The sequence below is a fragment of the Gallus gallus genome, chromosome 5 (assembly GCF_016699485.2).
Source record: "Gallus gallus isolate bGalGal1 chromosome 5, bGalGal1.mat.broiler.GRCg7b, whole genome shotgun sequence".
Classification (NCBI taxonomy): Eukaryota; Metazoa; Chordata; class Aves; order Galliformes; family Phasianidae; genus Gallus; species Gallus gallus.
The window spans coordinates 10356199-10383892 of record NC_052536.1 but is presented as its reverse complement, the minus strand read 5'-3'; the positions used below and the strand labels follow the sequence as shown (position 1 = coordinate 10383892).

General features: G+C 37.9%; 1 long non-coding RNA gene across 1 annotated transcript; it reads right to left on the bottom strand.

Annotated features, from left to right (window-relative positions):
• Positions 1-7031: 7031 nt before the first annotated feature.
• Positions 7032-21902, bottom strand: LOC121110970. Its single transcript, XR_005860124.1, has 5 exons — positions 21804-21902; positions 10451-16582; positions 8441-8498; positions 7887-8021; positions 7032-7221 (listed from the first exon to the last, which is right to left on the bottom strand). It is a non-coding gene; the product is annotated as an uncharacterized LOC121110970 (long non-coding RNA).
• Between the last annotated feature and the right edge of the window lie 5792 nt (positions 21903-27694).

Genomic DNA, 27694 nt, shown 5'->3' with positions numbered 1-27694 from the left:
TTTGCACATATGGTCATCATTGTCTTTTCTGTAATTTGAGAGGTAAGCATCATACAGTTCATTTCTAATGCATTTTACATTACCATGAAAGCACATTATGCTTCCTCCACTAACGTTTTTCAAATGGATGGCCTGCAATGATTTAGAGATTGCGTGGAACAACTCAGCAAATGGGTGACAACCTACCTGCAAAACCGGCAGTAACAATGGGTAACTGGTGGGCAAAGTGCACGGTTTGCAAGTGACAGATTGTTTCTGCAGAGCTGGTATACTGAGATGTTCTCGCAGTGACATGTTTCTTGAGGATTAATACCTCCAGAGAATACGTGTTTCCATCCTTTACATTTTCACATGAGGGGAGGGAATAATTCGTCATCCTTCTTCTCCTAAAATATGAGGAACTGTATTTTACCTCATTTTTATCATTCTCATTTTCATACATCAAATCAGTTTCTGGCTGAAGGTAACTGGACATGGCTTAGCATTTGAAGCTGGTGGGAGCAATTTGCAGAAAACCAACTCAAGAGAGGGTTCCCCCAAGAATTAAGCACACTGAGTTGCTGCTACCTCAGAAGCAAGAGGCAGCCATTCTTCCTTCAGCAAAAGACCATAATTCCTCCCTTGAGTAAGGGTGGGTTAGGGGTTTTGGCCTTGGGCCTCATCTTCTGGGGTCTGGGAACCATGCTTTGGATAAGAAGGTGGCTTCAGAGTTTATATATTGCTGAGTCTACAAGTAAGGCTACTGTTTCTAATTACCCAAGATCATTTTGCAGTTTTTCAGAAAAGAAGTGTGAAAATAATTATACTCCCTGAATCAGCAGTAAAAGACAACCTGAGCCTTACATTTGTGTTCTGCCTATGGAAGTACTGCCATGTCAAAACGATTTGGCTAAGACTGATAATCCTGTTCCAACTGTATCACACAGCTGAAGCTTGTTGCCCCCGAGTTCATCTGTCAGAATTTCCCCTGAGGAATAATTGAAGTTCAGATTTTGGTATATTTATTAATACAGATATCTGGGTTGGTTTTTGTTGTTGCTGTTGTTTTTCTCAAAAGCCTCAACGGCTCTCTCTGACACCAACTCTTATCTTTGTCTTATCTTTTGAAAGAACTTATTTGGAAAAACAGCTTCACAATTTTTAGTTTCTCTCCCAGAACATTTCTGGGTCTGCTTATTAGGCTATGAAAATCAACCTAAATATTAATTTTGATTTATCCACCGGATCCAGAGGACAAATAGCAGAAAAAGTTAAAAGATAGGCCGTTAAGACCATGGCCTAAAAAACAGCAAAGCTCCAGTTAGCGCCAGATAGGCAAACAAGGAGATGCAAAGGGAAAACACAGGGAAGTCTCACACAGCAGTTTCTAATCAGCATACTCTAAAATCAGCCTAACACTTTTAACAAGAGAAGAGCCTGCACAGGCAGAAATTGAGAGTATAAATTGCCCTTTAAGCCCTTTGTCAGATGTGACAACAAAGAAGAAAGATCTTACTTGATTTCATCTTTCAACAGGAAAGACAAATAAAACACACCAAACCAACACACTGGCAACATTTTCACAGAATCCATGTACAGTACTGGATATGGCAGCAAAAATGGCAGAAGGGAGTAAAACCTCTTCACAGAACAATGGTGCAATTGAGATAATTCCATACCAGTATAGGCAGCAAACCATATACTGAAAGTGTGTGTGTAGATATATATATATATATATATATATATATATAAGTAAAACATGGTATGTAGGTCTGCTTTACCACTTGCCTTTTGTTTGTAACATTTTATCTTCCACAGAAGTATAGGATTTTCTTCCATCATTGAAATGAAACTCCTGTCATCACTGCAGTGAAATGAAATACTATAAAGGGCTGCTTGAACGTTCTGGGAACAAAGAGGAAATAGACTTGGTGTAAGTCTGGAAAAAGCTCTTAAGTATGCAACTCTACAATAGCATTTAGTCCCTGAGGAATAGGTCTTCAGCTACCATAAATGTTATCACTTCGTTGAAATTTGCTGAGGAATAGCAATCGATATCAACTACGGATTTGTCCCGCTGACTTCTAAGGACCTACTTACAGGGCATACATTTAAAGCAAATGTATAAATCTTTCCAACACTGAGGACTGTAAAGCAAGCACACCAAATTTTGAAGTTCTTCATATTTTACACAATTCTTATTCAGAAATCTCTCTTTGGAATCAATCAGGATAAGAACTGAACAGAGTACTAAAAGGCGTTTTCAGACCAAAGTGATACATGTAGGAGTCTGACATGTCAAAGCTGCTGGGAAATGCTCTTTAGTAAACGAAGACTTTTAGTTTCGTGTACATTTGCATTCTGGGACTGAAATAATTTTAATTTCTTGAGCTTAGGAAAGCAGAGACTACTATTTTTTTTTTTTTTTTTAATTCCAATTTAGATAAAGCAGAAGAGAATGGAAAAAGAAGGAAAGTTGGAAGTTGGCACATGTAGGCATTGTGGATTTAAATTGATTCAGTACCAACACGGAGGAATACGAAAGGCAGAAAAAAACCTTGATTTCTAAAATAGTGCATGTGTTTTGCAAGCATTGCTTTTTTAAACTCCATAAAACAGAAAACTATGTCAAATATTTTGAAGTTTTCTATAAATTGTTTTTCCATTTTCTAGCCAGTTCCCATACAAGTAACCTCTTATGTTTTATGTATTCTTTGAGTAGAATTTTAGGAAAATGCAAGATAGTGTTAAAGGTGCTTACTCTGGGCCCATTCTTCTTGAGTACTCATAAATCCAGATTCGAGGAATGGGAGTTTATAAAGGCATACTGTGCTTTCCCTCCAATTCCCTTCTCAGTTGTTTTCATCTAGACTTCTGTTTTATATATATTTGTAAAAAAAATGTGCAAAAATCAAAGGAAAACTCCAAATAATGGGCCTACAGAAAAACAGAGTACCTGGTGCCAGCTAAAGGGGAGAAAAAGGTACAAATTGATAGTGCATTGATAGGACTAAAGCTGCACCTCCTCTCATAGATTTAAAGGACTATTTACAAAATGGTCACTGGAGCAAAGGTACCTTTAAGAGACAGTTGATCTGGGCTAACTAGTCAGAAACAGAAACTGTGGGGTTTAAGTGGAAGCCCGATGCTCTTCTCAGATGTTTGCTGTTTCTGTTTTCAGTTTGCTATCTTTGACATACAGAGTATTTCCGGGGTACATTTTCTTTTTCTCTCCCCAGTAATATCTCTACATTTTTGTTTACTCGGTGCTGCTTAACAATGTTTTTCTTGTTCCCTTTGGTTCTGTCCAGCATTCTCCTTCCCTACTTAGTCTTTCTTCTAACCGTTTTTATTGCTTTCTCACACATGGCCTTTCTTGTCTTTCACACACAGTGTACTTCCTCAGCTAACCCACAGACTCCAACAGCATTCTCACCCCAAAGGTAAAAAGACACATCCTCAGCTATTAGCCAGGAAACCAGCAGGCCCCCAGGCAATCCTTCTGCATGGAGAAAATCCTTAACTGGCAGTGAGCCACTAAATCAACATATACAGCATAGGTTTTTCTTGCCAATGGAATACAGGATATGTTCGGAGAATAAATGGCCTGTCTGGATGATCCTGGTGCAGTATCAGCTGCTGGAACAACCCTGCAGGCAGCAAGCCAGCCATGAGTTAGCACAGTCTTGATGTTAGCCTAAATTACACTGGCTACCAAGATTTGGGATTTGAAATGGGTAAATATGCACAAGCCTACTGATGCTTCGATAACTAACGTTTCCAGAAGGATTTCTTTCTGCTTCTTTACATGCAGCCAGAGTGGTGTTCATTGGTCAGGTACATTGCTCTGCTCCCTACAAAAAATATCATGTTCCTCTTTCTACCTGTTCACAAACTGACATGATTTTTTGTTATCAAGCATAATTTCCACAAAATCACTTCTCAGGTCTCTTCAAGATTTCCTGATTATGGTATGTTTTGTCTAGACAGAAGAGGTCCACTATTCAGAATGCCCAATAAGGCAGAGAAGCATGTGTTGCTACATTTAAAGAAATAAATTGGAGACAATCAGAAAATGCCAAATACCCAGCCAAAAATTAGGCTGTCCTATACACAGGATCTACTATAGTGCCAGATCCATACTTAGTGAGTTCTGAAGAGACATATCTTGTTGTAAGGGAGAACAACAACATGTTTCTCAAATTTCAGGATCTATTTATACTTTCCTACAACATTCACCACTCTCACCTGGGATTATGTTGACTCAAACCAGCTTGCTGTACGGCTTTATAGTCTCATGCTTACTTTTCTTTCCTTTTTGATCTCTCAGGCATAAATATGGAGCATCCCTAATGCCACTGGTAAAATAATAATAATAAAAAAATCTAAAAATAAAACAGAAACACAAGTTCACACAGAGATAATTTCATTACAGCTACAGAACCAGCACACCTACTCATGTGGTGTGCACCTGTAGCTCTCTCTCTTTCCTGCCTTTCACAGGTATTAGACTTCGGTAGTAAACATACACCCAACACTTTCTCAGGGTGGTTATGGGGGTGAAATAGCCTGTGGGTATTGACAGCAGCCAGGCAGGGATGTGCGTGTCAGCACCAGCTGTTCTCTGCAAAGAATGCGTGTTGTCATGCTAAACAGGATGCATCTTTTCCGCATTAGGCTGGTAAAGCTTTGCAACTTTGTCAACCTTTTAAGCATTCAACAAATTCTTTTAAATATATGACTTTTAGTAAGTTAATCCATTCATTGTCTGGAACTGTGCAAAGTGACATAAAAGCACAATGAAGCCTAATTAAACTTGTTCTGTGAAAGCTAATTTGTCAAACCCAGAAGCATAGTTCATAGATAAATGCTAATATTTGAAAGTCAAATTAAAGTTGAAAAGGTTTGTAATAACAGTTAATTAACTCTTGTTTTGTTTTCCTCTCACAAACTTGAACCAGCTGAAATATTGCTCAGTTCATCTTTAACATTTTGGACCACAAAGATAAAATTCAAAGCTTTGAGATAAGCCTTTGATGTTGGTATTCTCTACAGATTATATATTATTTTAAGATCTCTTTGTTTAAAAATTCATTTTTATTATCCCTGCATGAAATGCATGGCAATTCCCCAAATAACTAACCATCAGGGCAATTAACATCTTCGATCGACACCATATTCCTGATAATTAATACAGACTTTGTACCTCCCCTGTGATAGCTGCAAGGGTTTGATTTTTCAGAGCAACTGTTCATTTACAGAATCAGTTTCATCCTAATGAAAATGGATTGTGAAACTTTAATGAACAAGACTTTGCTGTCATAATAATAAAGACTTTGAAACAACACGAAGACCTACATAACAAACAACTTGCCATACTGGCGTTGCTACACAGTATCAAACCAATTAAGCCATACAATGAAAATTAACACCAGTGTTTTTCTAGACTATGTGACATCAAATAAACTCATAAAGTGAACACAATTTTGCTTTGGCAACTTCTGATGTCTTCACTTGATAAACAAGCATCTGTAGAGTAAGATGTCTTGGTAGGCCTTCCTCCTTTTGGTCTATCAAAGGTAAGCAAATGTCTGGAAATCCAGTTTATACATGGTGCCAGTGTGTTTGCTACAAGAGGCAATGGATCTCTATCACGGTATGAAGTATTTTTAAAGGAAACAAGTACAAAACAAATCTGCCACAAACACAGTCTCTGGTATACATGCAGGAGCCTGTACCAGTACCTTACAAGATAAGAAATTCATCTATTAATAGGTAGCTACCTATTAGGTATGAGGAAGCGTTTCAACGTTAACCTTGGGCGACCTTGCCAAGAATTTCCCATCAGTGAAGAGTTAAGGGCTTTTGGATCAGGTAGCTGAAGCAAAAAATAAAACTGGAGGTAGGCAGAGTGAGGCTGAGGAGTGACCTGCTGCAGGGCAGCAATGCTTCGTGCCCCTGTCAGGCCAGGCCAGGCCAGGCCAGGGCTCGCAGCCCACCTTCCTCACCACAGGTCCTACCCCTGCCTAGGAAACACCTGCACCACAGCTCATGCCCCAGCTACACCGAGCCCTTTTGAGGTGCTTTTCTGGCCGGACTTCGCACTTGATTCGCCCCTACAGACCCGCCATATGGGGCTGTGCAGGGCCCGGCCCTGTCTGCCAGCTCCCGGCCTTGCAGCCCCCTCTGGCGGGAAAGCTGAGGGGAACACCTCCAACAGCAGCCCGGCGTGCCCCTGCGACGGTCGGGGTTGGGGGGGGAGCTTGTCCAGCTTAAAAACAAACAAAACAAAACAACAAGGAAGCCTAGCTTCTTGGAAAATAATTTAGAGGAAGGAGTGTTGAATTTTGTCAGCGTTATCAGTGTTTTTATACAGCCCAACTTAACCTCTGTGCAGCGTTCCCTAAAACGTTCAGAAACGAATTCTGCTTTACCTCAGTGCCTGGATGGAAAGTCTTTCAAAGTTGTGATCTCAGCTATCGTGTGCTCTTAGCTTTCGTTTGGCTCAGTCCCCTCTAACAGGGAAACGGCTGATCGTTCCCATTAAAAAAATGGCGCATGGGAGGGAGATGGATAGAATCATTAGTAAATAAATGAATGGGATGATTTTTAAAAAGAATAATTCGCTCAATCAAGAATAATTTGAACAGCATCTAAGTAGTCATGGAAAATCATAAACTATTACTCTATATAGTGCTCTGTTGACTATTAAATGTCTCCTTTTTCACACCACTGGCCTGAATGAATAACTTGGCAGCACAAAATTAGCCAGGTGGCAAAATGTGCTTGTGTCAGCTATTGGCCAAACAAAACAGCAAACAGCAAAGCTCCTTTTGCAATGTCACATTAACCCCTTCAACACCGGGGTGAGTGTTTTTCTATCTGCTGTGGGGAAACACCTGGGAGCAGGCCAAATGGGAAGGGCAGGTTTGCTCTATGCAGCACAGGTGCCCCTGTTCTTGCTCTACTTATCACAGTGCAGGTTGAAGCCATGATGTCTGTGGTTATTTCTATGCGTGGCACCTGATACTCTTTGGAATGGGCTGCTCCGTGACATCTGTGCCAACTTAAGATCTCAGTTCAGAAAAGCTGTATCTACAGATGTTCCTTAATAGTGGGGATTTTGTGCACATTATCCTTTTACCTTTATTAGATCCACATCTTCACGTTATCATAGTACTTATCATTTCTTCTGTTTTCACAGTGCCATTATCTTATGCTTAACTTCAGCTTCCAAGAGGCCTTCAGGAAATGGATGTAAAGAATGTTAAGCAGTAAGCCAAATGTTAGAGGACTAAACTTACCTGTATTATGATCCCAGTATCTTAGATAGGATTACCTCAGAAATTAATCTGGAGTTTTAGTTGCGTAATAGAACTTTGTATGTGGCAAAAGGCTGCTCATCTCATTGATGTCAGTGGGATCCTTTTGATGAATTTCACACAACTTAGCAAGAGCAACAGATGACCTTTTTCATTGTAGAGGTTAATATTGGAGAACAAAATATGTTCTTTATACTTAGCAGCCTTTCCCAGCTACAGAAGCTGACCTTCTCCTTGCACAGTTAACAGTAGATTCCCTAAAGTTAAGACTGGGCCTGTTTTTTGTTAACAAAGAATTTATTTAACCTTAGTATGTAATATTTCCCTGAAGTACTATGGAATTTCATTAAGAAAATAAAGGTGGTATTTCATAATTAAGTTGCTGGTTTAATATTTTTTTTTTTACATGAGACATATTTTATTGATAAAACAGGCCGTGTCATTCACTGTAAATCCAAAGCAGAAAGGGTTAGGATATTGGCAGCTGTAATTTATACAAAGTACATTTATAGATTTTCGGTCCATAACATATATATCTCATATTTCAGATTCACTCTACTTCCGAAAATGATAAACATATTGTACCTAGCCAAGGGTTATGTCCTGTTCTTATCCAGGCAGTCTCTTTTCCACTGAGTTGTTTCACATGCCCTAGGCAAAAGGCATGGGTGAATATTTTCCATTAGAAGCAGCAGTGGTAGGAGGAGGGAATCATCAGTACTGTAAGTTAATGAGATGGGGGGCTTTAAATACACTTAATAAACAGTCACTTAGGCTGAGTATAATAAGTCATGGAAATTTATAAACTATTACACACTATAGTACTTCATTGACTATTAAACATCTATTTTTCACACCGCAAGCCTGAATGAATAGCTTGGCAGGAAAAAAAAATTGGCCAGGTGGCAAAATGTGCTCAGTACAACCCATGTCAGATATTGGCCAAACAAAATAGTCCAATAGAAGCTGATTTTAAAAAGCTTCTTTAACCCTTGATAGCCTATGGTGAAATTTTCAAGAGCAAACACACTAATACTTCTGAAAAGAGTAATACGTATTAGTACTATACATGCATGTTTGTTTTTTTTAATATGGTGCTTCTGTCTATCCTGTGTGCCTGTTTTCTCTGTAATGCATACCTGTGATCTCCATTTCTTCTGACGGTCACAGCCCATGGACAGAAGCACTGTCTCTCCCCTGAGGTGAAATAACAGTTTTCCTTGTTTTAATTTGGGAGCCTTATTGAAACAAAACAAAATAAAAACAACAGACAACTCTAAGGAGGACTTGGGGAAGGTCAAGACTAGTTAAACATATTGTGATTCCTGATTACCATTCCATGAGGGAAAGGACTCATTTTACCCCATCCCAGTGTTTTGAAGGAACTTGCTTATATGCTTCCCAAGCCACTCTCCATCATATCTGAAAAATTAGGTCTCTCAGGTGAAGTCCCCAGTGACTGGAAAAAGAGAAACATCAGTTCCATATAAGAAAAGAAGAAAGGAAGACCCAGGAAACTACAAGCTGATGAGGCTCAAATCTGTGCCAGATCCTCCTGGAAGAGATGTTAAGTCATATGTGAGATGAGGAGGTGATCTAAGACAGATCATACCTGACAAATCTGGTGGCCTTCTATGATGGAGTGACAACATTGGTGGACAAAAGAAAGGCAACTGATATTGTCTACTTCGACTTGTGCAAGGCCTTTGACGTGGCGTGGTCCTGCACAACATCCTTATCTCTAAATTGGAGACAGATGAATGTGATGGTTGGACTATTAGGTGGATAAACAATTGGTTGGATGGTTGTAGCCAGAGTGTTGTTGTCAGAAACTCTATGTCCAGGTGGAGGTTGGTCACAAGTGATGTCACCCAGTGGTCTGTCATAGGGCCAGTGCTCTTCAACACCTTTATCAATGATATAGACAGTGGAATTGAATGTACCTTTGGCAAGTTTGCTGATGACACCAAGCTGAGTGGTGCAGTTGACACAACAGAAGGATGCCATCCAGAGGGACCTGGAAAGGCTCAAAGATTGGGCGCATGAGAATCTAAAGAGGTTTAACAAGGCCAAGTGCAGGGTGTTGCACTTGGGCCGAGGCAGTCTCGGGTATGAGTACTGACTTGGAGAAGAACTCCTTGAAAGCAGCCCAGAGGAGATAAACGTGGGGGTACTGATGGACAAAAATCTGGACATGATCCAGCAGTGTGCTCTTGCAGCCTGGAAGGCCAACTGTATCCTGGGCTGCATCAAAAGAGGGGTGGCAGCAAGGAGAGGATGGTGAGTGTTCCCCTCTGCCTTTGTTAGGCCCCATCTGGAGTACTGTGTCAAAGCCTGGGGCCCGTGGTACAGGAAAGATGTGGAGCTGTTGGAGTGGGTCCAGAGGAGTGCCACAGAGACGATCAGAGGGCTGGAGCACCTCCCCTGTGAAGAAAGGTTGAGGCAGTTGTGCCTGTTTAGTTTGGACAAGAAAACACTGTGGGGAAACCTCATTGCAGTACTTGAAGGGAGCTTACAAGCAAGAGGAGGACTGACTTTTTACATGGTCTTATAGTGACAGGAAAAGAAAGAGTGGCTTTAAGCTAAAAGAGGGGAGAATGAGGTTAGATGTTTGGCAGAAATTTTTTTACTCAGAGGCTGCTGGAGCAGGCTACCCAAAGAAGTTGTGGATGACCCCTCTCTGGAGATGTTCAAGTCTAGGTTGGATGGGATACTGGGCAGCCTGATCTAGTGGCTGGAAACACTGCCAATGGCAGGGGGTTTGGACTTGTGTGATCTTTAAGATCCTTTCCAACCCAAGCCATTCTATGATTCTGTGATTCTGTTGTAGAGTTAAAAGTTTATCCCTGGATTTAAAACTGTAGCATGCCTGGAGTTAAATTAAGACAAGAAATTTCTGTGAGGAAATCTGACTAGTTACTTGGCCCAACATTATTAGCTCCTGCTGATCTCTGTGGAGAGTCTACGAAACCAGATTTTTATCAAGCCTCAGCCACCCCCAGGCTGTTCAGGCATCCTAGGGTATCTTGTGCCTTGCTGAAGAGCCCCTATATAACAAAGGGTAGATGAACTAAAACTGGTAGCAGATATCATGTTGGAAACTATTCAAAATCTAGATGAAAAAATGAGAGTTTTGCACTCTATCTGACCTTCTTTTGTCCTGTGTTGTCTCGGTTTGACACAGCAACAGAAAGACAGCAAGCTTGTTTTCCAGCATATCCTTGTATCTGCCAGAGCAAAGGATGTATCATTCTGATCCAAATCCTTGTCCCAGCCTCATGTGTTTCTTCCTTCCTTCCATCCAATACTGTAATTCTTTCTTCAGTATTCATGTCTTCTCTTCCTGACAAATTTTGGGAGCGTTTTAGCAGGTTACACACATAGAAAGAATTATCCTTAACTAGTGTTGATACCATCCATCACTACAAATTCAACTGTGCAGCACATAGTGGGGTTAAACCTCCTGCCAAAAGCTGACTTGACCATGTTCTTGTGTGTCACTGCAGGGCTGAAAATCCTTGTTAGAAGAATGCTTCGGCTTTCAGCTTCTACTCTATCCCTCATATTTATTCCATTCCCATTTTGGGTGCCCTCTGAATACTCCCATATGCAAATACCCCAATGCCATCCATTGATGGAGGGGTGGTATAGATATACCACTTGTTGCTCTTGAAGCAAAGGGCTATATGAGCAGGAAAAGAAAAAAGGGTATACGGTTGTCTTTGTACCCATTTGCACCAGTCCAACTGATGCAAGAGGCATCATGGGGCAACACTGAATTGAGCTCAACATACAGAGCCAAATGAGACTGCTGAAAGAACGTGTGTAGGCAGGAAAAAAAAAAAAAATCAAATTACCAGAGCTGGAATTAGGCCAGAACACCTTCACTAACACCTCTATTCATGAAAAAAAAAGAAAAAGAAAAAGAAAAAAAGAAAAAAAAAAAGTGATTCTTAATGACCACAAATGATCACAGAATCTGTTTTACATCTCTTACAAAAGTCAGCATATTCAGCAGCATTACATTCTTCAGGGCTAGAAGGATAAAGAGGGAAATATGTCACTGATTTTTTCACCAGTAAATTCATAATGTTTGCACTGATTTCAACAGTATAGAGATTTTGAAAAAGATTTAGTTCTTTTTAACCAGCAAGCTAACAGTATTAAAAACCCAAGCTGTCTTAGTCACTGCTTTCTTTTGCAGAAGCAATCAGGAACTGCTTCTTTTCAGCTGGTATGCATAAAAAGCCTCTTGATCTAGACTGTAACACTATTACCTGAAGCAGAATGGAAACAATCAGCCTCTGAAGGTAGGTACCTTGTAACGTCATTCCAAGGGGCAATTACAGCTCTGTCTCAAAACCCACTGAAATCAATGGAAAGACTTTGGTGGGTCTCACTAGGTTTTACAGCAAGCTATGGACACATAGATAAGACAGCGCATTTCTTATTTCTTTTCACAAAGAACTATTGGTTTATATGAATGATGAGTGGTTTTAAGGATCATGTTTTAATATACTTATTTATAGATATCTTTCCATCTAAAAAAATGTCCCGTTTTTTATACAAACTGTATAACCTATTCATCCACCAATTATGCTTTTCCAAAACTTTGTTCACTGTTATCTGCTATCATTTTGTTCTGCAGTCAGCCCTCTTGGTTGTGCTGCAGAAAGTCTCGCTCACAGAAGTACAGAAAAACTTAGAACTTACAGAATTAAAAATGTCTCATAACATACAAAAGCACAACAGAGCAACTAGCTACTGGACACTCCACGCTGTACCATATAAGCGTATAAGACATCAAAAGTATGGCAAGCACTCTTTAGTATCTTTTTGTACATTTTACTCACTGTGTGGCACCGTTCATCGTAGTACCTTCTAATCATTTGAGCCACCGATTTGTGTGAACAAAAGGGCATGATTAATGGCAGCAAATGGCACAGTTGAAGAAGGTCTAAAGGAAATGGATATTTAGTTATCCCTGACCATGGGAAAGGTGGAATTCACCAAGAAATAAGCTTAATCAAACTCCATATGATGGAAGAGCATGTTTCTGAAAGAGCAATAAGACGTATTTCACAAATGGGAAACAAAATCCGTGTGGAGATCTGTAACTGCATGCCTACGAAACATTTCAAAAGTCAACCTCAGGATATATCTTATTATTTCAATTAATAGGATCATTGAAATCTGTCCCTTCAACTCACCTTTCCCATTTACAGTTTAAGAAAACGGAAGGACATACTCATATTTACAAGGAAGAAAAAATATATATTTTTTGTGTGGAAAGGGTACATAAAATTTGCCTCTTGCTAACAAGTAGTATTTACTGCACCTTAATTTATCTTTTTTTTTTTTTTTCAACTGTATGTTTTATTTACTAAGTAATGCAAAACTGAGGTTTAACATACATATACAAATATTTAGGGTCAGATGGTGATATAGATTAGACAGGAGTCTGTATCTAATTTCTCTTATTCATCTACAAACATAGAGATATATCATCCTTTTCTCCATATTCCTTACTCAGTTCCTTGTCCCCAGAGGTTTGGATACGAAGAAGTAAGAAGGACTAACTTGCCTTTACTTACCCATCCTCTCCTCATGTGGCAATGGAAGAGGGTTGAAGAATTAGTTAGGAGATCCTCTTTTTCCCTGTACACTTGTTGATCACCATTTCTCATTGGGATTCAATATCTTATGAGACAATTCTTGGAATGATGAATTCTTTTTCATAGTAATTTGCTTATGCTATTGCTTACTAAAATCTCACCTTTACTTCACATGAGTTGAAACTAAGAGAACAGCTTGTATGGATCTACATATATGCCTCAGACTATTTGTTCAAGGAGACAGATATATTTCTGCTGTCAAACTTATAGTTGGCTTAATACAACTTGGAGCCTATAGTATTGCTCCAACATATGCTACTGGTGAAGTTTGCTCTGTCAAAAAATGTTATATTATTTTTCATTGCCAAAGCACACAGCAGTCCTGTGCTCAGCTATGGAAACTTAAGGATTGAAAGGGGACCGTTTCCGAACTCTGAAGACTTTTTTTTTTATTTAATATACTTTTTTACATTGGCTACTACACTCAAACACTTCTGCCACTTTAACAGGCTATTAAAAATGACCAAAATCATTGCTGTCCATAGAGCCTGTGGTGCTTAAATAAAACAAAGCAGTATTCCAGCCTACATGTTGAGAAGGAACATAACCTCACTTCACTTTCAAAGCAAAATAGCATTTGTGCCTGCGGTTCTTGCAGATGAAGATGGTCGTTATGACTTTGTAAGGTTTGCCATTGGGGTTTTTGAACTTGTTTTCATTTCTAGGTCTGTCATTGTTGGGAAAAAGTCCTACATTTAACACCTTGGCCTGACAGGAGAAGTAAGAAGCACAAGGGCTCATTTCTTAACTGATAACAGAGTATTGTTTTCATGCTGCTCTACCAGGGTCCCTGTGATGGATCTGAGGAAAGTAATGGTGAATTTTTAAACTGAAGCCCCACTTGGTTACCTCTAGCCAACAAAGAGCGCTCAAAAATAGATGATGTGCTTCACACTTATCTACTACTGTTTCATATTTTCTTATAGGGAAATTATCAGCACTGACCAGATATTCTTGGATCAGGTAACATGATCTTTTCTTACTCTTTACTTACTGTCATCTTAAAGTCCTCTGAACTCTGAATTTCCTCTAGTGAAAATTTAGAGAATTTATGCTTCTTGAAAATGCTCCTGGTGTTGCTTTCTATCCTTATTATCTGCCATTCATTGCATCTATACAACCTTGCTGTTCAATCTAAGAAGCAGATCAATAAGACACCACTGTAGATGCAAACCATGTACCAAAATGAGTTGATTTTGGCACCCAGATTGCTGATGAAATTCATGCTTCATTAACAGATGCTTAATGTATATAATACACATATTTTAGAATTGACCTCAACCTAGCCAGGGAGGCTGGCTGACCCCATGAAAATACAATTACCTAATGGGAGATTATAGAGTTTTACTTATTGTATTTAGTACTTCTAGGAAATTATTTTGTGTCTCTCTGGCTTTGTCAGCCTTCTTGTTTAAACTATGTTTTAATGTTATTAGAGCTTGCAAGCTAAACTAGTGGAAAGACAGGGAAAGGCAGCACAATTTCCTTTCAGATCAGAGCCAATGTTTCTCCAAAACCTTAGCAGGCCGGGTTTGCCACAAGATCAATGCAGCTGAACACTCCACCTGCAGAATGAGCTCACTGTCTGTGCATTACACTAGCCCTCTGCCAGTCCAAGTAGTAAGACTCCTGGGGTTGGTCTTGAACCTGCTACTCCCCACTCTGGAGTGCTAAGCTTTGCTGCCAAGACACCAGGCCAGGTATTAAATGCATTCTTGTTTCTGTTACTTTCCAGCACTCAGAGGACCACATAAGAAAGCCTAGAAAACTTAATTGGAAAGCAAGGAGAGTGCAGAATTCTTAAAGAACTTTTTCAGTCAGGAATATTTGTGAAAAGAATAACAATATTAAGAAAAAGAAAAAAGAAATCTAAATATTCATCTCACCTTGTCCTCATATAGAGGCATCAACATAACTTTTCCTATGTGAAACAAGTAAGCAAATGAATCAGCACAGAGTAAGCTTGTTTTCATCCCCGTAGTTCTGTATTAAAATCCGTAAGGTCTGTTTTCTTCAGCATTGTAGGGTTTCCATCTTATGAAGAAGTAAACTTTACAAAAAAAAGAAAAACCATACCTCAAATCTGCAGGTGCAGGAGCCCTAGGGTATGAATCCATGAAGAACTTCTGATTTGGTCTCACTCAGGACTTTGGATGGGGCATGAGCCCTTCTGTGAATACCTTGGAAACCAGAGCTCAGGGCAGGAGCGCTGCTTTTAATTAATTGGAGTAAAACTAGTGAACAGGAAAGCGAGGTTCCCATAAATGCAATTTGGCAGGAAGGTTTACCTTAGGTTTTATTGCACTTGCAAGGGAAAAATGAAAAGTCAATTTGTGGCTTTCTAGTTGTGATTATTTGAAACCAAAGTTAAGTACCTTATGTTTGTCATTGTATAGACAATGTATAGTACAAGAAATAACACACAGTAGGACCCAACCACCTTTTTCTTTCATTGTCTCACAAGACTTCTACTTTTAACTGTCTATTTATTCTATTACATGGAGAATCCTTACTAACTAAGCTCCTTACATCTTGCTAACCAAAAAAATAGGAAAACCTCCCATCTCTAGCTATGTGTCTTAAGAGAAATACTATATGCTCTTTTAAGATGTCCTAAACATGACACTGCCTTCAAGACATGTTAAGATAGGATGAACAAATAGCAGTTATACCTCTTGTACAACTCCACTTTTTACAATGGAACTGCATTCGTTTCTCTTTTATGAGATTTTTCTTTTTTTAATTTAAAAGTCAGTAAAAATGATTTAGGGTGTAAATAACAAACATTAGAGAAATCTATAACCCCTCACCAAAGCACATGTTCACTACTGTAAACATCAGTTCCATGCTTTTGTGCTTTGATTTGTGAGAGTTTTCCAGCTTAAACAAAATGATTAATGAATGACAATCTGATAGTTTTAACAGATGCTAATTGTGTTGAACTTTCATATGTAAACCAGCCACAGTTGTCTTGTTCGTGGCTTCACAATAAGGTAATTGACCTGAATCTACACTGAAAATCAAATACGTCTCAGCACAGTCCTGCAATGTTAATTCTTAATGCAGTGAGCAGCAGGAACTTAGAAAGTCTGTTAACATTTAGGGTACTTGGGAAAAAAAAGCACATTGATAAAGTTGTGTTATTAACCTTACTATATTCATCAATTTTAATTTGTTCAAGAACAACAAATCTGCTTTCCCTCTGCTTTATCTAGAAATGCAGTGCCAGAGCTGGTAGTGCTTGCACATGAGTGGAAGTAGTGGGGTGCTAAGTAATCCAGTTTAAACAGTTGGTTTACACAGCAATCTGGAACACCCGATAAACACAGCTGACTTAAACACAAATAAGTAATCCAAGTTTCAAAAAAAAGTAAGTTCTGGGTTCAACTGATTTCAGGGGGGTGAGGTTTTCAGATGATGTCTAACCATACCTTTCAGAACCAGAGGTGTGATTTACCTATATAAATTTGAAGGAGCTACATTATGTAAAGGAGTAGCTCTGAACAAGATTCTAAGGCCTCTGACTCCCTATGTAAGCAGGAGATATCCAGCAAGAGCATTAGGATGTTCTTGTCCACGTCTATGATATTTGTGGAGTCTCTAGACCTAAAAATAAAATAAGAATAAAATTTGAAATGTTCACAAAGTTATAAAAATGTGAAATTAAGAGCAACAGTCATAAAACTTCTCATATTTCTCATTGTATCTGTGTAGTTTAAGTCTTATCACATCCCAGTCATACTTACATAGAGAAAGGAAAAGTCTCTATGAAGAAAAAGTTCTTTGAAGTGGCATGACAAGATCCCATAGCTGAAGATTAACTTCAGCTTTCAGTTAAATTAAAATCACATTAGAAATGCACTCTTTTTCCTTTTCCTTTTTACACATAGGTGGTCATTAAGCACTAGACCAATTCAAGAAAGCAATCAATTTATTGTTAATTCTATGGCAGATCAAGATTTCCAGTCAAACTGGCATGGTCTCTCACTAAAAACGTGTACTCACTCAGAGACTATACTATAGCTTCAAGCTCACTTATTACCTTTGAATGGCAAGCTATACTAGATTATCCCAAAGTAGCCCTCCATAATCCATGACACAAAGCAAGGAAAAAAACAGTTTGAACTAATGGAGCTGATGTAGATAACAACCCTTAAATACAAGGGGAATACATTAAAAAAAAAAAATCAGTTACTAATTTTGGCTGTTGGAAGATTAATGATTACTTGTAAAAAGATGTAGAAAAGAATCCTAGGGCTATATGCTAGGCAAGGGACCTCCCATCTTATTCAGAGTATAATAGTATTTGGATGCTGACAAATAAATTACATTAATTGCACTCATTCTAGCAACCACTTAAACACCATTAGGGCTTATGCATACAATAACTGTGCCATTAGTCAAATCCGGAAACCTCACTGCTGGTAATCAACATTCTGCCTCCTTCTAGTATAACTATCTTACTAATTTCTTTCTGCAAGCCTCCTTCAGCATCATTCAGCTTCTTAGCATGAAATTAAGGACATTATAATTTTGCTTAATAACATTATATGATATTCTCTTAGAGCTATAGTCTACTGGGCTACTTGCAACTACTTGCAGAGAGAAATAAGGTTTTCTGCCTATGCTACTATTTTTTTAATTTTTATTTTTTTGCCATGCTGCAAACACCTGCTGCAATACTATCCTCATATTACTGTTCTAATTGTTGCTTTGCTTCTTAGTGCGGAAGAAAGAAAGACTGATTTTCTCTCCTTTCCCTCTCCCAGGGGACTGATGACCTAGGCCAGGAGGAACACAGAACATGAGATACTGAGGAATAACAATGGGAAAAGTTGCCCACCCCTCATATCCGCTTTGAAATAAGAGAAAGGGTAGAGTGGAGTGGGTGGCTTCTTGAAATGTTTTCCATCCTTGTCCTCCAGCTGGCTATAGGAACTACCATCAAGCCCACACAGTCCTTGCGTTAGAAAGCCGATAGCTTGCGAAAGTTGCCTGGCGTGTGCAAGCTCTCCCAGGAGCTGATGCAGCTGTAGAGGGCTGTGCTCTCAGCTCCCCAGAGCCATCTCTAGGCATCCCCATCACTGTCATCATTATATTTTCTGCTGTATATGAGCTGCGGGGGACTATGAAATTTTTCTTAAGGTGCCTGCAAACAGTCTTGGGATTTCAGCAGCTCTGGGTCAGACCACGGTCGCAACAGTGAGGTGATTTAGTTTTCATTTAGGGCCAAAATCTCATCTGATTATTTGAGGTAGAAAATTCCTTTAAATAATTGGAAGAAAACAAAAGGCAGGGCAGGAAGTTTTAAAATTGATTATTTGGGTCACAGAGATCACTATTTCATTCTATTAGCATTTGTTTCTGTTTGATCAAGGCAATAAAGAAAGATGAATATGCTCAGCACGGTATTTTCAACTTTGGAAGTGTGGTTTGCCCACAGCTTTAAGTGAAGCTCAGTAATTAACTCGCAGACCTGAGAAGATGAATATTAGGAACCGCATCTCACCATTAATTCAAATTCTTCATTCCACAGACAACACCTGGACAACGTTCTTAAATTCAGCATTAACACTGCATTGTCCTGAGCATAACAATTGTTCATTAAAATCAAGGTCTTTCATTTATGTTCATTCTTCCCCCTCTTGTGGTTCATTATAAAATCACAATTGTTGCTTTCAGAAATGTTCTGTAGCTGCACTTTTGTACAGAAAGAATAGGAGCCACCAAATCTAACCAGACAGTGATACTAATAAGCTTATGAAAATGCAAATATAATAAATAACAAGATTGTTACTGAGGCTAATTCTCACTGCTAATTTAAATGTTCTCTGTAATCTCTGATTGAAAGCAAGCCTTGCCACAAATGACAAGGAATACATTTCAGACAGATTTACCTTAACCATTAATTGGATATTAGGGGCTATTGTCTGGGGGAGATTTTAATACTAGCACCCCAAATCATGTATTGTTCTACAGTAAGGTCTAAGTAAGGTCTACAGTAAGAGTAGCTTTTAGCAATGAAAATTATTAGAAATGGACATGGATATGAGTAGAGACCCAAGAAACCTCTGTTAAACTAAAAATGCATTATTTGTTTCATGATAAGTCTTGAGAAGCTTGTGAGCATCTAAATAAGATTGGTGAATTGATAGCAACCCGTCAGTCTAGCAAATCAGACACAATGTGGGAAAGTCAAGATGAACCAACAAAACTAGTTTGAAAGATTAAAACTTATTAATAAAGTCAGAAAACTGCCAAGTCTGAGTCTTTCACTGTAATGCTGCCAGCCAAACAGTTCCAGTTTAGCAGTTAAGTTACTACCACTCTGCCAGTCCTTTTGCCAGCATCATGACCACAGCACAATGGTGAAATAAAACAGCTCCCATTACTAGAACAGCCACTGTGGTTGGCCATCTACTTTCCCCGCAGGACTCAACTGAAAGCTTCAGGAAATGGATATTACAAAAGTTGTATGTTCACAGGTGGAAATGTCAACGCACATCTGCAATGTTCAGGCTCAGACATAAGACCGGTGGCAGATTTGCGTTTTGATGAATGACAGCAGGTGGTTTCCTTTTGTTATAGCATAGCAATAAATTCTGACAGTAGAAAATCCTTAAGGGGAGCTTCGTAGGAAGCTTTACCAAAAGTTTCCCATACATTACATAATTCTTGTCAAAAACGGTACGAAGGGCAAAACAAACAAACAAGAAAACTAAACATACAAAACAAACAAACAAACAAACCAAAGTCTGTACATTGTATGGAAAGACTGAAAAAGCAAAGCATGTTGTTTGCCAGGTAGAAGAGAGAATCAGCAAGCCAGTGAAATTACTTTGGACATTGGGAATTCGTCTTTTAGTTTAAGGCAAGCAGGAAGCTTCCTAACCCTCACGTTCTAAGATTTTTAATTGTACGGTGCAATCACATCATATAGTTAGGTCCTAAACTTTGGAGAGTCATGAAGTCTTTGGATTTTAAGTTTTAAACAGTACCATTAGGCATAGACTGAAAGGGAGGAGATAGGTAAATTGGTACAGCACACATATAATTTTGGAAAACATGCTTGAAGGCACATCTCAAGGGCCAATTTATTGCCTTCATTCTACACTGTCCCAGAGGGAATTTGTTCATAGTAGTAAAATTTTAGATGCACAGCCCATCCCAGCAAGTAAGGCAGCATTTTTTGTGCTTACAGGAATTGCTTCATCTTCTGCAATCCCTCACGCCCTTTCCTCCCCTCTGCAGATTCTCTCTGAAGGGAGAGAGTAGCAGCAGATGTATAACTCCTGTATGCCCCACAACTCCTGTATGCTCCTGTATGCCCAGATCCAAGGTCCGAGAAACCTATATCAGAATGCAAGGAAAGCCTTCACTCTCTTATTGGATATGCAGTACACATCATGATCTAGCCCCAAGAAATCAAGAGATTAAAGTTAGGACGTGTTTTAAATGGAACGGAGTGAATAATTTTTAATGAATATGTTTAATGATGGATGAGTTTCCTTCCTTCTTTCCATGAAATATGGTGAGCAGGATGCAATTTGCCTCACACATCCCTTCCTCTTTCAAAATAACTCATTGAATTTTTTAATTTCTTGTAAAGTAAGGGGTTGCTACTCCAAGAACAAACTCAATGTCCGATTGCAATTGGTCCCATAAATCACATGATATTATTTCCATCCTCCAGTCTAATGAAAACTCAAAGAATCAGCTCTGTGATACATTGACTCCCAGGAAGCACATTTGAAATTCACTTTTCCTAGTATTCCAGTGTGAGCTTAACATTTGTTTTCTGCCAACAGTCATACAATTAAAGTGTAATCACTCCATGAGCGCATGCAGGAAATGACACCAAAAGCAACCCAAGGATGACTTAAAGTTTGATTCTAAATTTGCACAAATATCAGTAGAAATTGTTTCTGCATTATTCATCCAACTCTCAACCTAAACCAAATATGTCTTTCTAGCAGCTGTGGAAACACGATGAACTGTTTTAAAATTCCAGTAGATGTCACCACTTCTCCCCCAGCCAGTCCTTTTGTACATGTATAAGAGACTTTTAAAAGCTAGAGTTTGTACTCTATCATGAGATAAGAAAGCTGTGAGACTCGTTTTGCTTTGAGTTACATATATGTGTTTTGACCCAAAAAATAAAAACAAAAAAATCTGTTTTTCTAATCTGTGTCAATGAATTAATGAAGATATAGAACTCATGTCACTACTGTAAAACAAACCATATGCAAATTAGTTATCAGTTGCAAAGAAGGTGACATAGTCACTAATACACAAGCATCTAGTGTTGTATTAATTTTTCCCATGTTGTTAGATACTCAATAAATTGCAGCATTTTTAACAATGCATTAATTATGATTATATCATGATCATGATGAGTTTTCCAGCTATAGTCCTCATATACAATCCATGCAACTTTCTTTTCCTTTAATTTACCAAGTTTAAATATGCCCCAGTAGTGTCTCCTTTCTCAAAATTTGTTCAGTTCTTTTCAACTTTCACTTATTATCCTCCCATCTCATGAAAATGCTACCTGATTAAGTTTCCCTAGTTTTCATGGTTACATTTTTCTTCATTCCCATTGGGAACAAGAGGCGCACGAGTCCCAAAGCTCCCACCTTACAGAAGAGAGCTTGTGCACATTCTGCACATTCAGATTGAGATACTTTGCACTCTGTCCTTCCTACTTGCACACTAAGCCTTCACAAGAACATATATTATTTAATAAATATCAGATTAAACAGGCTAAAATTTGCATCTTTAGTGAAGGTCACACAACATCAGTGGATATCAATTTGCTTATACTGACCTTCACTCCTTGCGTCTGACAGCTGTAGCATCTTTCATTGTTTTCTCTAAAATGGATAACTTTTCATCACTTTTTATTTATGTGCATCATGGAATAAAACAAAAAAACACTTATTCTGCTCTTTTAAAAGAAACTCAAATCCACAGAACATATATTTAAATCTAAATATGTATATATATGTATATATAGAAGAATATGTAAAACCACCCTAGGAAAATCTTATCCCACTATGGAATTCTGTAGTGTAAACCTCATTTACTGGATAATTTAAGAATATTCCTTTTATATAGAGCCAAATATTACATTTATTGTTAAGAAAATATTGGAAGACAAAATTAATCCATAACAACTCTCATGAAATATTTTGTGTCACTCTTTTCTTATGACCAGGTGCCCCAGGAGAAGTTAGCTTTCTGACTACATGATCCCTTAAGAATTTGGATGATTAACACTACATAATTATCATATATTTCTGTTAGTTCAACGGTGTTTTCAAGATTTTAGGAAGGTTCATTTGTGATATGAAATGTCTTACTCAGATTTCACCCAGAGTAATATTGCAAAACTCTGACTAATAACATTGCAAATATAAGGAAAATTGGTTCTAAAATGCTTTAAACGGGGCAATAGGATTTGAATGAGTCACTAAGACTTTTAAAAGCATCCCTATTGATATGACCTTGTCACTTGAATGGGTTAAGAACTATCAAGCACTGTTAAAGGATATTTTAAACATTATTGTTTCAAATCCTCTCCCAGCCAGCTGTGAAGGGGCCTCTAGATTGCTGTATTGTCCATGGGATTTGTAAAATAGCAACCAGAACTAACAAGAAAATGAACAATAGCAACATTGTACTTCTCAATAAAAAATACATTTTAAAAAGGCTTTTGCTATGTGAGGATTGATCTTTTTTACAAGATTCTCTTGAATTATTTCTACTTCAAAAATATCAAACTTTCATTTTAAACTTTTAAAATTGCTTCTTTGTTTTAAATTAAGTTAAAATTAAGAAAGATGTTTTACTTGAACTGTTAAAAGAAGTTTATTAACTTAACTAAAAAACTCTGACTGCTGGAGAATAACATACAATTGTCCCTAACAAAAATGGGTTTATTATGAACAATAAGGAAGCCAGAAAAAAAATGCTAGTGTTGTTAGAATAACACTGTCTGAAAAATATTAGGTAGGTACTGAGTTTAGTTACCATTTCCTAGATTTCAAGGAGCTTATCATAAGCAAACAAATAGTTGCTCTTCAACAGGCAAGAATAAAAATAAAGCGGAAAAAAAGAGGTATGCAGATAAAATCAGAATTATCCACAGTGCTGCAGCTCTCAGCTGTCCTGATGTGAATGAAGAGAAGGTATTTGGCCAATTTTTTTTGAAAAAGTAAGCAAATCCACAGGATACTGAATGAAGGCAATAGATGCCCACCATTAGGTGCCATGGGAGCATTCTCCAAGTGAAGAAAACTTTGTTTAATCTTCAGCTGGAGCAAGCACTATCAGTGAGATCTTTGCTCCCGTTACAGTTCAGGCCTTTTCTATCTATTGGCCTTCCACATGAAACAGAACTTCACTTTGTAGGAAAGGATTTCAAAACTGCTGCAAATAAAATCCTGCAAGGTCCATTCACTTGCCTGTGACTGCAAAAGTATCCCCTGAGTGAAACTGGATTTTCCTTTGTCCACTGACACTGAATTGTCTGGACATAAGGTAAAAATGACTGCACAACCTCTGTGAAACGTCCTGAAAGAAAACAAAATACAAAACTCTGTTTGGTAAAATGTCATGCAAAGGCAAATAGAGTATCTAGAACTGCTGAGAACCATGGGACAGTGACGGTCATACATATCAGGAACTTGGGACAGTTTATAACTGATCAGGAATACTTCATACTCTTAAAATTTCCTTTCACCATCAGCCAAATTTTATTCTACTCTTCACAGCTGAAATAGACATATATTAGAAATAATATAGACATATATTAGAAATGTCTATACACTGGGAAAAGTAGTCTCAGAATCTTAATGAAATTTACTTTGTTCACCGACACTCACCAGTGAATGACCTGGTGTATTTATTCATATGCAGCAAGACCCTAGGAAACAAAGCAATGGTTGAAGAATTTTTACTGCTTTGTATCCTGACTTTTCTCCAAACTAAATATTTTCTTTTCTCTTTTGATTAGTTTTTTAAAATAAGAGTCTGGGTCCATGTGCATTTATTTTAATAGAAAGATTTTTAGTTACGATATACAGCTAAAACAAAACTGAAGTTTCTATGGTGAAAGATATTTATATTCTTATAACTTCCCTTCATTAAAAATATAGCTCGATTAAGAAAAAGTCTTAGGAATATATATCTCTACATCTTCAGCAAAAGATGCTCCACTTGAAAAATATTTGGTTAAATTATTTAATTTTCAGAAGCCATTTCAATTATCTACCCCTAACCACCTTACAACCATTAAATCAGAATTAAAACAACTACAATTGTTTTTTTTTTTGTTGTTTTTTTTTCCTTTAGCTGAGAGCAAAAGTAATTAATAGTTGCCATTCTCCAAATAAAATTGGAGATTTTATTGATTAGGCAATTCCACAGCCAGTATTTCAGGTATGTTAATATTCTGTTGCTACCCCATCCCCAAGATCCCAGTAAAGGGACTTATTTTTCATTCACCAGGAACATTTTCCCTGCCTGGCAACGTAACTGTCTTGTTCTCCTCTCCATTGTTAAGAAATTCACAGCACAAAAATATCTTTCTTCTGTTCATCAGGACTGCAGCGTACATGTTCTATTTTCATGTTTAATAGGATAAACTATTGCTAATGTATCATTAATATACAGTCTATTTAATGTCTCACAGATCATTCAAAAGAAATCACTGACAACTGAAAGAACAAAGTTCTAAACTAACAAACGGGGTAGGGGAAAGTTCAGTTTACAACAACAACAAAAAAAGCATGATTTTTTCTGCTCTAGAAAGTGTAATGAAGTAAAAGAGAACTAATCCAATTAGAATGATATTAGACACTTAAAAAACACTTCACAGAAAACCTTAAATTTCTTATTTATGTGATTTCAGATAAGCTAGTAGAATGCAAGGGTGAACTGCTGTCCTGAAACTGGCAGGTAGATTTCAGCATACAAGGAAAGATCTTTTACGTGCTTAGCAACAAACCTGTCCTTAAACATATTCTTTACCATGAACACAAACCGTAACTGTGTCACCTGAAAAATACCTCTGATTTGAGACATTTTCATGGATATGCACAGTGAAGAAAGTCAGCAAATTATGTAAGGTGACCAATGGATACATAAAGAAATCTATACTTTAAAAGAATATGGGAAGAAATAAATTATTGTCACCTGGAAAGGGCACTTGGATGAGCTTGCAAACAAAACATGCATCTATGGAATAATGTTTGAATTGGGTTCCTTTTCTTTTTGTTTTTTAGAATGAATGAAGCTGAGCTGACAAAAGGCAACCATCTCAGTTAAGCCATGTCAGATTAGTAACTGCATAGCAATCTACAGAGACATTTACACATGAAGAATATCATAGAGTCACAGAGAATATATTGGTATATTTGATGGAGCTGTTCTATTTATTAATATTAATTTTATATGCATTATCGTTAAGTGATCTAAAAAGAACTGAGCTGCCAGGGAAGCTACTACTATACATAAATGTGGAAAAGAACACACCACATCTGTAGTTTTTAGACTACATAGGAAAGAGAGATATAAAAGAATAGAAACAATTCATGCAATCATCTGAACTTTGGAAGCAGAATCCAGAGATTTCAGCTGAGTGTAGTGCCCAGTGTTCTGGTAACTGAGAAGAATGTTTTCAAAAAGGAAAAATAATCAAGATATGAGTATTTAAGAAGAAATATTTGTTAGATGGTGACAACTGTGCAAATGAGAAAACATAACCTTTTAGCCTCAGTGCTAGATCAAGAGTTTGTCTTGATGCTGGTATAACACAGAGCAATGAGACAGTATGAGCGAACACACTGTAAAACAGTCTTGGGGTTCACGGATGATGGATTTGATCTTTCACTTGTTTTTCCTTCTATTGGTCCATTCATATCTCGCAGTCCTGATTCACTCTAAAGGCAAGTGTTAATTCGTTTTTGACATCAGGTTGAAAGGCACAGAGAAAATCAATCAGAAAGAAGCACAACTGTGAAGCAGAATATATATGTCATCATCTGCAGCGCTGATGGAAAGTATGTTCTTGATATTTAAGAAAGGGTTGCTTATAACATATCAGCAAGGCTTCCAGTAGAATGGCCTAAGACACTTAGAAAAGGTCTTCTCTAATCAGTATGTTACCCACAATGCTGTTAGGTCCCAACCTCTGTGTGTAATGAAGGCTCCTTCCTTACTGCTGTTCTATGGTCCAAGACTGATAGCAGTCTAGTCAAGTGCACGAATACAAAACACAAATTTTGACAAGTAGCTATTGAAATGCTGTTTGCTCTGTCCACATTGTTTTTCCTTTTGACACTAAACATGAAAAAAGCAGTAAAGAAATTTAGTTCAGTCCGGCAAAAGTACATCCAATAGCTTCTGTCACTGCGGCCTACAGTAAAGTGATGAGATCTGTGAAATCGCACCTTGATGGATTCTGCTTTTAAGATGTACATATATTACTCTTGTGTTACTAATTTATAAAATTCTCACCTCATCATCTCAAACAGTTAAGTGCAAAACTCCTGAATACACCATTTCTGAAGTTCTCTTGACCTTTAAGAGCTAGTAATATCAGATTTGTCTATCACCATAACAAATTTTTTATAACTTTGAAGAGGAACATCTTCACACAATTTTCAGTTTTCTCCCTCATTAAGAAGCTGTTTAATCAGACTCTTGTTTTAATATATTTTTCCACAGGAATGCATTTCTAAGGAGAAACCTTTTTGAGTCTTGTTAATTTAGCTTCCATTTTTCAGTTTTGTCATCTTTTATTATTTAATATTGTCTTTAGAGATAAACATTCTGAGCTCAAGGAAAAATATTTATTACTGTAACAGTAATTATCATGACATCTTTCATACTAATGAAGGGAAAGAAGACATTTTTCCAGATGGAGACAGGACAATAGCAATACAAGATCATTATAAAACAAAGCTGGAAATGTAAGAGGATTTTTTTCTCCTCAATGCTCCGTTTATTACCTTTTGGGAAATAAGGAATACTGGGTTTGAGGTGGGTTTTTTGTTTGTTTGCTTGGATTTTTTTATATCCTGTTGAGCAGTAGCCTTCCTGATGTGTGCAGATTTATATTAACTCTGGTATTACACATATTGCCCAGGATAACTTATGTTGAAGACTTGTGACCTTCTACGGTGGAGTGAGAGCAGTGGTGGACAAAGGAAAGGCAACTGATGTCGCCTACCTGGACTTGTGCAAGGACTTTGAGGTGGTCCTGTACCACATCCTTATATCTAAATTGGAGAGAGATGGATCTGAAAGTTGGACAGATTAGCTGATAAATAATTGTTTAGATTATCATAACCAGAGGGTTCTGATCAATGGCTCTATGACCAGGTGGAGGCTGGTCATGTGTGGTGTCCCCCATCTTGGGACCGGCACTCTTCAGTATCTTTATCAATGACATAAACAGTGGGATTGAGTGTACCCTCAGCAAGTTTGCTGGTGACACCAAACTAAGTGGTGCAGCAGATACAATAAAAGGAAGGAACACCATCCAGACAGACTCGAGTAGTGGGACCATATTAATCTAATGAGGTTTAACAAGGTCAAGTGCAAGCTGTTGCACTCAGATTGACACAATCTCAGATATGAATACAGATAGGGAGAAGAACTCCTTGATTTGGGGTCCTGGTGGACAAAAAGCTAGACATGAGCCATCAGTAT